Source organism: Heliangelus exortis, chromosome 2, assembly GCF_036169615.1.
Source record: "Heliangelus exortis chromosome 2, bHelExo1.hap1, whole genome shotgun sequence".
In the NCBI taxonomy this organism is placed as follows: domain Eukaryota; kingdom Metazoa; phylum Chordata; class Aves; order Apodiformes; family Trochilidae; genus Heliangelus; species Heliangelus exortis.
In genome coordinates, this window is record NC_092423.1 from 42,685,121 (window position 1) to 42,697,533 (window position 12,413).

At 37.6% G+C, this 12,413-nt stretch overlaps 1 protein-coding gene across 9 annotated transcripts in view; it reads right to left on the bottom strand.

Moving 5' to 3' along the window:
- Positions 1 to 12,413, bottom strand: part of HDAC9 (histone deacetylase 9) — a 458,285-nt gene that overhangs the window by 410,493 nt on the left and 35,379 nt on the right. The gene's annotated exons all lie outside the window — the stretch shown is intronic.

Genomic DNA, 12,413 nt, shown 5'->3' on the forward strand with positions numbered 1-12,413 from the left:
TTCTTGTGGCACAGTCACAGAACAACATGGATGGTTAAATAAAACATCATGTGTTCTAATTAAAGACACCTTGCCCACCTCCTGGCTCTTTACAGGACTGCAGAAAGCATCCCTGAAGAGTTTGAACGGCAGGAAGGAGAAGGTGCTAAACACCAGGAGTATTTACTGCAGAAGGAACACTGGGTTAGATGTCCCAAGAAAAGAATTCAATCTCCTGGTCCAAACCATCCCCAGAAGTCTCTTTTTCTTTTCATACAGAATCTATAGGTTGCCCAAACAGCTTATCTCTGTAGACTTTGCAGCCACATGTAAATATTGTCCTTGCTGCCTAAGAACATGAATCCTAAACAGGAAAACAATTCACAATTTACAATAACTGCAAGCTGCTACTGCAGACCTGAACTGGCAGAACAGGGGTACTGCATGTCAGGGACCTATTTGCAGAGGTTTTTTAATAAACAGACACACACCTACACATTGTTTAAACAATTTTTGGTTGTACAATACCAGCATACTCCTGTACCATGCAAATATCCCTTTCATAAGGAAAGTAAATACATGCTCCAAAATGTTAAAGGCAGGAAGGTAGGACATGTCTTTGGGGCAGTTTATGGGGGATTTGGGTATTTTGTGTTTGTTGAGTTGGCAAAGGTGTCTGCTAGAGCTCTTAGAGAGGGTATGCTTCCAGAGTTTGGTTCTGGATAAAGTTATACAGAAAGGACTATTAATCCTGAAAGCAGAAGGTTTTTACTGCTTTCAGAAACACATCCCAGAGTTAAGAAAATCCAAAACATAAGTAATTCGCATAACCCTTTAACAATCAATTAAAGAATTCACTTTTTCAGCTCATATCCACTACCTCAGGAACATAACAAGCTTCAAAACTAGTGTCCGTTAAATACCTTGGAATCCCATCAGTGAGAATGTTTTCAGCATCATAAAGTACTGACTAGCTGTGAAGTGTTAGACACCTTTGAAACCAATCTCCATTTTAGCAGCTAAACATGCAGAGCACCAGAGAAGCTGTTCCCAGTTCCCTTGTGACACTGAGGACCACTGCCAAGAGGAAGGGAGGCTATTTCCCCAGGAAGTTCTTTTTTAAAATTTCTTTTCCTTACTCACACTTTAGACACACTTACTCTTATGTATTTCTATGTTCCTGAATATATCTTCTCTCCATACCTTTTTTCTTATGTCCTTGATCCTTATTCTTCTAAGCCAAATCCAGTGTTTTAATTATCCCCTCTTCTTCAGGTCTTTCTTTTTAGTCCCCCTCTACATGCAAACATTGATTTTGTTTCATTATTTAGTTAAATGGATGGAGGGCTTCTTAAAGAACTAAACTACTAAGTTCCCATGTACTGACAGATCTGCATCCCAAAGAGAACTGCTGCAATCAGCTGGTAGTGTCTCCCTGCCAGAGAAGTGAATGGTGCCCACACATGTCTATAGTTGCTCCTAATCAGTCAGCTGAAATCAAAACATTATTTGTCATCTATCACAGATTCCTTGGACAGCAATGGTTTCAGAAGTGCTCCTTAGATCAACACTTCTTATATGTTAATTTGGGGGGGGAGGGGTCAAGTAGACCCCTCGAGTGCATCCAAGGACATAGTGTGATAAGGATGTTCTAATATACCAGTTTAGAAAAGTAAAACATTGATTAAGTTACAGATACAACACAGGGGAAAGCTGATGTAGCATTTCATATAGCAGAACTATGTTTTGTATTCCTCTCCTTTTTCCTACTCATTAAAAAGTGGTTGAACAGAAAAAGAGAAACCACTCAGTGCTATTTCTGGATTTTCCTGTGCTAGCTTACAATTATTTGTGAATTTGTCCACAAAGAACAAAAAAAAAAAAAAAGAAAAAAAAAAAAGTTTAGGGCAGCTGCAGAATGTTTCAATACCAAAAAAAAGTATCTGAAGATCTGAGGCAGCTTTTGAGAAATTTGTGTGTTCTCTGCATCCACAGCAACTACTGAAAGCTGAGTTGGAGATATCTAAATGAGCTGCATTCACTTTAAGTCACTAAAATACTTCAAGGCTAGAGGAACAGCTGCAAGCACCTTTGGGGAAGCTGAAAAAGATATCTGATGTCTGTTTTCTTCATGCAGTGTAAAGTGTGTGTATTGTACACTGGCCTTTATCTCAGGGTACTGCCTCAAAATAGTACTGTCTTAAAATACCAAGTACCTGTGTTTTTTATACTGGCTTATGCTGCCTTTTTTGCCTTTTTCTTTTTTTTTTTTAAAGCAAGGGTTCTGCTTCCTATTAATCACCTTCACTAGAAACTCAGTGCTGGCATCACTATTGAGACCCATCTCCCTCTGTCACTCAGGTCTTACCAAGACTTGGTTAAAAGCAGACAGCATATGGACTGCACATTCCAGAAAGAAAAAGGATTTCTGGTGCTGTTCCCAAGTCAGAGCTGATCATTTCCTCAAATACTTAACATAGCTTTTTGCCCCCTCTGGCAACAAGGGATGCATACACAACTCACAGATTTCCATATTTACAGAAAAGAGCTTATTCAACCCTCTACCATGCCTTAGGGTCTTTCTGTTTAGCCCCCCTCAGATCAGTAACCCTTCATCAATTTCCCTTATGTCAGAACATTCCTCATTACTCAGTATAGGAAGAATCAACACAGGTAACAGGTAACAAGAAACTTGGATAAATGGATGATACAGACATTCAATTTTGAAAAACCTGTAAACTTACTTCTGCATAGCACAGAAGCAGCTTTAACCAGAAGTACACAGAGGAAGCCACTTCTGAGCAGCTGTCATCTCTACATCACTCATGTCATGGCAACATCCTATAACACAGTACTGAGGGGCACAGGACCTGGTTAATACATGATCCAGAGACTTGAAAGTGACTGTGTCTGCAAACTGAGGTTTCTTAAGAATAAATAAATATTTATGAGAGAATAATAACAATTATCTGCATAATTTTACTTCTATGCAACAGAATTTTTCCTCTAGCTTTTACGTTTTTCATATGCTTTCAGTATAGTGCAAACTCAAGTACCAAGGTCAGACAATCCATTGCTTTGGAGTAACACTATCAAGAAATTAAATTACTTAGCATAAAGAACCCTTCAAAGGAAGACCAAAATAAACAAACTTAAAAGCAAAAGAAAATGTAAAGAAATTAATTTGGGGAAGAAAGCAAAAATAAATAACAACAAACAAAACTAAAAAAACCCAAAGAACAAATCCCAGATAAATAAAACAAAGAATACAAGAGTAGGTAACTAACTCTGATCTCACTTCTTCAATTGAGTGTGCTAAAAATTAAATTAGTCAACAGTGGAACCCTGTTCAAAGAACAGGCAACTCACCAAAACAACAGGAAGAGTGGAAGGTACAGGATATGCAAGTTATTTCAGTACCATCACCCAGAAAATAATATACATTTCCAGGTGGCACCCTAAGAATCTACGAGAAAACTAAAAATATTAGAAGATTTAACAGCATGATCTATGAGAAAAGGTTAAAAAAATATTTTTGAAAGAGAAGCAAGAGAAGACTGGAAAGAAACACTAGGAAACACTATCCTAGGAGAAGGACATTGAATAGGGGAAAACAGGATGGCAGCAGTCACTACTTCTCAGGTCTTCAGAGCAGTCATTAATTACTACTCATAATAAAGGGTACTCCTGGTATGAATTCAGAAATACTAAAATAGCTCAATGCTTTGTTTTGGCATAAACTAACAAAGCGTTAAACCAGAATCTTTAAACTTAAAATATCTCATGTTTAATGAATGAGGGTTATGTCAAACTGTTTCAGGTCACCTTCCTTTCTTTCAGAATCCCCAGCCAGAGACCAGCACCCCTAGCTGACCCAGCTCTGGAACAGACGTTGAGGCTGACAACACCAACACCAGACATCACAGCCCCAAGAACTAAAATCCTTACCAAAGGATTATAAAAAAAATAAATAACAATGCCCTGGGGCTGCTTTAAACCTTGAGTTTCATTGGTTCAGCAGAAGCTGGGCTCATTCCACAACATGCACATCATTGCCTGAAGTCTGCCCCCCATCCCTTCAGGTCTCTTTAGACATTTGCTAAATGCTACAAAGCAGTACTTTATTTCTGTATTTAGATATTCCACACGCTATAACTTTTCAGAATTTGTACTGAAGTTTTGAAATTCTCACTAGCTTCCAAATTAAGGTGCTACAAAATTGTCCTGCTTTATCTGAGCTACCTAATCTGCAAATTACCTGTTATAAGTGTTGTAGCTATCACTTCAGAACAACCTATTTTGCAGAAACACATCTGGGTTGCTGGAGAAAAAATTAGGAGTAGGCATGTGTGTAAACAAATTAAAAGTTGGCAAATAGTATTCAATATAATAATAATAATACTGGCAGACAGTATTCAATATAATCAACATTCATGCAGCTAATAGCAATCAATGAAGAAATCACAAAAGTTTTGATTCATGTTATCTTATTTAACTTTCTGCATAAGGCAACATTTTAGAAACAGACCATTAAGAAAAATGTACATGCTGTAAATTCACATTGGAAAATATTCATTGTATGAACCTCCAACAAAGAGTATTTCACATATTTCTAACTGCTTTGTGTTTCATGTATCTTACTGTATATGAAAGAACAGCTGGATGAAAATGTCACGGCTGGGGACAGATGATGCAACCTTGTTGGTCATTTCTTTCAGCTATAGAGATGAAGAACAAAAATGTTCATGGAGCCTCCAAATTTTTCATGGACAGACTCTTTAACATTTGGGAACCAGAAATGATCAATAACGTGAAGATGTATGAATAAATTCTTAGTATTTCTCTCCCTTTTTACCTAGGCCTAGGTAATCTCATAGTCCTGGACACTCACCACACTTCTCCTACTCAAGGATCACTCATGATCACTTCTTCAAGGGTAGTATGTGAGTTAAACATTCCTTTCTCTTCCCTCTTCCTTCCTCACCTTTCCAATATCATTGATTGTATGGATGCATAGCAAGCCACAATGGGAAACCAATCCAGGCTAAAAACCAACCCTTTTTGTCTTGGAAACAGCTGAGCCTGAACCACTTCCCCACTCTATTTTACCACGTAGCCACACAAATAAATATATCTGGCATGACAGAGCAGTCAGTGAGAAGTGAGAAAAAACAGTGGGCAGTCACTAGAGATATTAATTTCTCAAAATCTAACATCCCTTGGTGGCTTTTTAATTCCTCTAGTGCCCCTGATCTCTGTCTCCTGCCTGCTCACTCCAGAGGTGACTGTCCTGCCTTCTTCCCCCACTAAAGCAGACAAACAGCAAGGAGTCAACACAGAATCCATCAGTAAATTATCAACGTGAATCAGCCATCTTATGAATTAGATCACCCAGAAGGTAAAGTTTGTAGTGATGCAGAGAAGCAGAAGGATCTTCCACACTAATTGTGTTATCAGATATAAACTATTGTTTATAATTACATCAGAAACTGTTTTTTTGTTTGTTTGTTTCTTATCTGGATACTGCAAAAGCAATTTTCCAAATCAAAGCATGAAGATTGAGAAATATAGGAATCAGGAAAGCAGCTCACCTACCACATACAAGCAAGGAAACACCTGGAAAGCCCAAACTTTATAGCCTCCAAGAGGTATTAATTAATTTTTTTTATAAAGGCAACACACAAAACTGCTCTATTCAGCATACTAGACACTACAACAAAGCAAACTAGGAATACTAGGAAAAAAGGAACATGAGGAGTAAACGCAGACATTACATTTAGCCAGGATTAGCCCACCAACCTTTCCAGCAGGATTTCTAAAACTTGGTAGATACAAAGCATTGCTTGGACGATGTGTCAGTCTAGCTATACAGGTAGGAAGTTCAAAGATGATAATGACAGCCCCCTCTCCCTCCCCCGAGAAAAAATTAAGACAATCTATGCCCTGGGCCATGTGGAAATGCAACACAGGATGACACATGGCACCTGCTGGATGGGGAAGCTGATGGGGAGCTGAATTCTTCAGCTGAGCTACTTCAGATTCTGTCTTAATTTGGAATTATACAGTACTGTTGTTCCTGCAGCAAATTCATATACTAGGGAAGGCTTTACATCTTACAGCACAGTTTCCATCAAGTGAAGTCAACCTTTCCTTGGGCAAGGCAGGATGCTCCCATTGCATAAACTTCCAGCAAGCACAATGACTTCAAGATTACAGACAGTAAAGTACCAGAAGCAGAGTCAGTTAAATATTTCCTGGGAGACTAGAATCCAAACTTCTAAGTTTGGAGACTCTCCAAGCTTACTCAGAGTGGTGGTAGACTTCTATTCAGGAAAAACACATTAATATTTTGTCATTTATTTAGTGAGAGGTGAAGCAACTTCTAGGTGGCTGTTGGATTTATAGGTTGTAAGGATAAACCACATGAGGAATTTGGCCCACAATGTTATCCAGCATACTCCAATGGTTAATTACCAATACTGCTGAATAAATGAGCCCCATCTTTAATGTGAATTTCTCTGGTTTCAGTTTCCAGACACAAGACATCATTAAATCTTCCTGTTGGTAGTAAGCATCTTATGTACCAGAAATCTGTACACAGGCACCCACATGTATAAAAGAATCATTAATCCCATTGTTTTCTTTTGCTGAAGATTGAGAGACAGGCTAAATGGCTGAATTCTTGACGATTCTTTCAATAAGAGATATTTTCCAGACTCTGTTATTTCTGTAAACTCTTCTTCAAAGCCCTTTTAGAAGTGTCACTATCAGAATTAGAAGCAGTACTTCAAGAACAGCTTTGTTCACTTGGACCAAATGGATACTGAAGGTTAAGTTTTGCTTGACCCTATCCATGTCTGTTTTCTATTTTGAAAAGAAAACAGAGACATATTAAGTCTCAATTAATCCAAACCTTCTATTTACTCCATCCTCAAGACTAGATCTGTCCACTGAAGCAGGAGTATTACTTACTTTCCACGTTCAGCTCCCATGTCATACAGGTTTGCTTTATTAGCTATCCCAAGGTACCAGCTTCCCATTTTTCATCATTCAGGGTGTTTGTCATGACTTACAAGTCACAGTCAAGCATCCTTGTGTTCAGACAGACCATCAAAAACTGATAGAAGAAGCTATCAAGAGAGGACTATCAAGTCAGGGCCCTAGAGCACACAACCTAGGAGGAGAAGCTGAGCATGTTTAGTTTGTCAGGAAGACAACTAAGGTGGTGACTTAAGAGCAGCTTGCAGCTAGGTAGAGAGGAGCCACAAAGTTCATGGAGATGGGTTTTTCTCAGCAGTGTTAGGTGACAGAGAAAGGGTCAATAGCCAGAAACTCCAACTGGGAAGCTCAGGAGTCTCACCAGGAAGACAGTGAGCAATATGCTCAGGGAATCTCTGCAATTTTCCAGCCCCTGTGGGTTTCCAGATTCACCTGAAATGCCCCGTGCTTAGTCTGAGCTTGTGTTGGCAACGGCCCTACAGGACCTCTAGAGGTCTCCTAATCAATATTCTACAGTTCTGAAATGCTACAATCCTTTACTTTTAGCGTGTATTTTCCAGAAGAACTGACTTTATGAAGTGGGATTATATAACCAAGCATAACTGAGCTTCATCAGAATTATTATTTCCTTTCCTCTAGATAACTGATGGAAGTGCTGAATAATGTTAAACTAATGATAAATTGCTACAGACACCTTCTAGGAAACCCTCCAGTAGGTAACACTTTTCCCTATGTACAATGCATCCTGAGATCTGTTAGCCAGCTTTATTTCACTTTAATGCTATAATGATTTCAGATAGTGTTATTTTTAACAAATTGTCATATACCACAGAAGTCTTCTTACATTCCTCAACAATTTTCTCTATCAAGCAAGCACTCTATGATAAGAAAACAGCCTTTTGTTTGAAAGCTTTTTTTCTTAGAACCATGTCAGCCAACAGGAATTACAACACAGTATTTTCACTGTAATGCAGTCTTTCCATTTGTCTTTCCTAATGGTGCTCAAAATATAACCATATATAGTTATCTATTTAAAGTATATTTATACCTAATTAAAACAGAATTAGCTTTATTTTATACCATTCTGAAATCTTTTAGAATATTTACAAATCTGTTTAGCCAATTATACTCTTGTGTGCAAGCTACCCATTTCTGTATGTATAGCATTTCATCTGATGTTTAGTATTTTACAAGGCATTAATACAACACCTGCTGTTTAATATTTGATTACTGGTGCTTTGTTGTTCTGAGATGAAAAATCAAAATCCTAACTTCCTCAGCAGTTAAAAGGAAAGTATTTGTCACCTCTTCCACACTGGCATCACCTTTCTGCAAACTGACCACCATACCACAGGCCAATTCAATTGCAAAGATACCACCAGCATGCACCACAGCCAGAGTTAAATCAAAAACACTCTCCAGGCTTGTTTTCCTCAGTTAAGCTGAATTAGCAGAGAGTAATTACTAGCCAGTAATATACTGGCTAGGTGACTTGTGACACAAATGAGTGCAATTTTAATGCTTTGATTATCATTTTTAATGGTAAATGCTGCAAAATACTTATAAGAGGAAAAAAATATAGCTCAATGTATTTACAAAGTTTAATTACTAGCAAGTGAACAGAGTATTGATTTTTTTTATCTAATGCATGCTCAGAGAATTTTATTCATTATCTGGTTGTCTTATACATTAAATCTCCATCAGCAGAACTCATTTTGGATCCAATTTTTTCATTCACGTATTTTACCCAGAAACAACTGGATGAGGATGTCAGGCTTCAACTGTTATGAGAAAAATGCAGACAGACAGAAAGAGATTCTATAATGTTAAGTTGTTTTAATTGAAATGTAACTACTCAAATGTTACTTCTAATTTCACAGTAAAAAGAAAAGCACAAAATCTGAAAGATTTTGGCTATAGGTGAGGGAAAGGAGAGAAGAAATAAGAGATCTCTGGACTTCTCAGAGTACAAAATGAAAACCTATCATCATCATGCCTTCATATTCTTCACCTTTACAGAAATTTGTATATTCTACCCTTCCCCATGGGTGCTGTTTATCTTTGAAAAAAACTGGGTAAGAAAAACTGTATTAAATCAACACATGGTTTAAATGAGGTCATGTCCTGTTAAGAAGAGCGTCAGCCTTCGCAAGTATTGGGGTCCTTGAAAATAGGTTGTAGGCACACTACAGACAAACCCCAACCACAGCACCATGTCAAGAGATTGTATCTTTCAAAGTAGTAAGACTGTTAGAGCCAAATATGTCTAAAATACATCATCCACGAGCATTAATTAATCACTGAATATTATTTAGTATTGAAAAAACAAAAAAGAAAATATGACTCTCTCAAAGCAATAGGTTAACTATTCCCTATAGGAGCAAATAAACATTTCCTTTTCTATCCAATACTTTTCATACACATAGATCAGTTCAGAACATGTGATAGCAACAGGATGTAAACATTTCTTTAATGATCTTACAATTTATAACAAGCAAAGCAAACAAGCAAACATCAGTACTTTCCCCTGTTGGGATTCAGCATTTACTTTATAGCCCTACAGATTAGCAAGAGCCTGGTCCCTTAGGGTTAAAAGAGCTGAGATGAATTTAACAGGGCACAGTGTTGTTACAAGTAGATGTTGCTACACTGGAGATGTGTTCATTGCATCATGTAATACAAGGAAATTCTTACATGCATTGGTGCTGCACACAAATCTTATCCAAAGAGGTTAATAATATTTGAATAAAACATGCATAATTATTACGTATTCCACATGGGGTCATTCAGCAGAATTTCTGAAAATTTAGGTGTGAAAGGAAATAGGCTGATGTGCTGGAGGGCATCCAGAGAAAAGCAATGAGGTTAGTGAAGAGTCTGGAGAACAATTCTTAAGGAGGAGCAGCTAAGAGAACTGGGATTGTTTTGTCTGAAGAAAAGGATGCTGAGGGGAGACCTTATGGCTCTCTACAGCTCCCTGAAAGGAGGGTGAAGTGAGGTGGGTATCTGTCTCTTGTTCCAGGGTGCAAGTGACAGAAAAGGAGCAAATGGCCCCAAGTTGTGCCAGGGGAGGTTTGCACTGGATATGAGGAAAAATTTCTTTACTGCAAGGTTTGTTCGGCACTGAAACAGGCTGCCCAGAGAAGTGGTGGAGTTACCATCCCTGGAAATATTTAAAAGGCAGGTGCATGTGGTTAGTGACATGGTTTAGTGGTGAACTTGGCAGTGTTAGGTTAATAGGTGGACCTGAGGATCTTAAAGGTCTTTTCCTACCAAAACAGTTCTATGCTAGTCATACCAAAGACATAAGTATATCCTCCACTTAGCATATCACGTTGTAAAAATATAGAGAAATTTAGCATGAACCACAATACTTGAAGCTTTCTACGTTATTTCCAAATATTTCATTTACAGAACAGCCAACCACGAAGTGAGCTGGCCAATACATTCACCTACAGCACCACGATGCTCTACTTCTTGCTTTTTTTTCTTCTTTTTTTTTTTTTTTTCTTTCTTAGAGTACTCTTATCTTCTACATAAACAGCATGTATGAATTTAGAGACACAAACATATATATATATGTGTGTGTGTGTTGGCTAGGTAACTTGTAAAATGAAAAAAACCTTACCATTCTGTTGCAACATACAGCCATGAGCAATATTGATAGTTATTATGTATTATGGATATTTTCACAGGTCTTAGGTACACGAACATAGATTGATATTTAAAGGTAGCCCCATAGTATTACACAGAACAAAAATCTTTTTTTAAATACTGTCTGTATTAAATAGGAATCTTTAAAGTTTCCTGTTTAGAAATTATTTTAAACTGTCTTAGCTACTGGCTGCAACTGAATGTAACATAACCCATGAAGAATAACAAGACTCTCAAGAGTGAAAACACAAGAGCACAAACCCCCTACACTAATACTATTAAAACACAACCCCAGCAGGCTTTTGCCCTTTAAACTATGTGACATAAATGCAAGAACTACCTTCCACAGTTCTTCACAGGAGCAATCTGCTCAAATCAATACCAATCGAATTCATTTTTCTTCTGGAACACCAGAGATACTTCCTCAACTACTGCAGTGTCTTACAAATAAAAGAAGCACATCTCAGTAAGGATTTCTAATCTCAAGTTGGAAGCTGAAAGGAATTGCCCTTCTGCCTCTCCATAAAGACAAACTCCAGGAGAAAGGAAAAGAAATAATACAAATTGTAATTGGACAAAGACATATCTGCCACATATGAATAAATAAACACACTTGAAAAGGACTGGGAAGGTGACACTCAGTTACTATGGATGCAATAAGAAGATCAGCAATTTTTATCTTCTAAAAAGTTCTAATAATCAGGTGTTAACTGCTCACAGAAATGGGAGGCATTTCTTGTCACTGTATTACATGCCAGTCTACTACAGTGACTGCACTGAAAGCAGAAATTTGAGTGACTGCCAAAAGGTGACAGACTACACAAAACACATCTCAGACTTCATTGACTGGGGTACAGAAGAGTTGCCACAGGGTGACACTCATCCTCCTTTAGTCCACAGCATTTACTTTAAGCAGGATGCAAGACTGAATTCCAAACAAATCCTGCCTCATTTCTCCTTCACTGAGGGAAAAAAAATGAGAATCCCATTGTGGGTGACACCGCCCTTGAATACTGGAACTCTGCACATGCCACAGAGGTGTTTCAACATGGTTGGTGGAACAACTCAAAGAGTTTCCACAGGCAAACACTAATGATGAGGGACACTAAGGGCTAGATTTAAAGATATTTATACTCCTTACTCCTACTGAAAGCAATGTTTCTAAAATAACTAAACACCTTTGCAGGCAAACTGACTCCGTTGAATGTTTTTTCCTAATTGGATATGAAAAGACAGCAAATGTGAATGCTTATTTACAATGTATTTCTTCATAGCAATAAGAATACAGAAAATCTTGCCTTTTTTTTTTTTTTTTTTTAGAGAGAATTTAAGTTTTGGCTATTTCCACACACTCTGTCTAATGCATGGGAAGAAATGTTAGAAAGATAGGCAATCATCTGGAGTACCTTGGAATTTGAACTGGATATTTAGGAAAGTATAAAATTATTTCATATAAGTCACCACTGGCATACAAATAAACAAGACATGATTTTCTGCTGATTACCCTGTCATGCTTTGCGTTGATAATTCACTGCTCACACTAAATTGCACTGCTAGATAAAAAAGTTGAGTATGAAACCCAGCTTGACTCCATTTAATGTAAAAGCAATTATCACCAGTTTTTAATACTACCATCAACAATTCTCCAAAAATCCTCACTGAATTACATGCCTATAAGATAGGGTACCTAGTAGATAAAATACAGATCACTATTACAGTGTTTTCCCTGATGCCTTGATAGACTGCTTGCACAAAACCAAAGTAGTTATAAAATAAGCAAC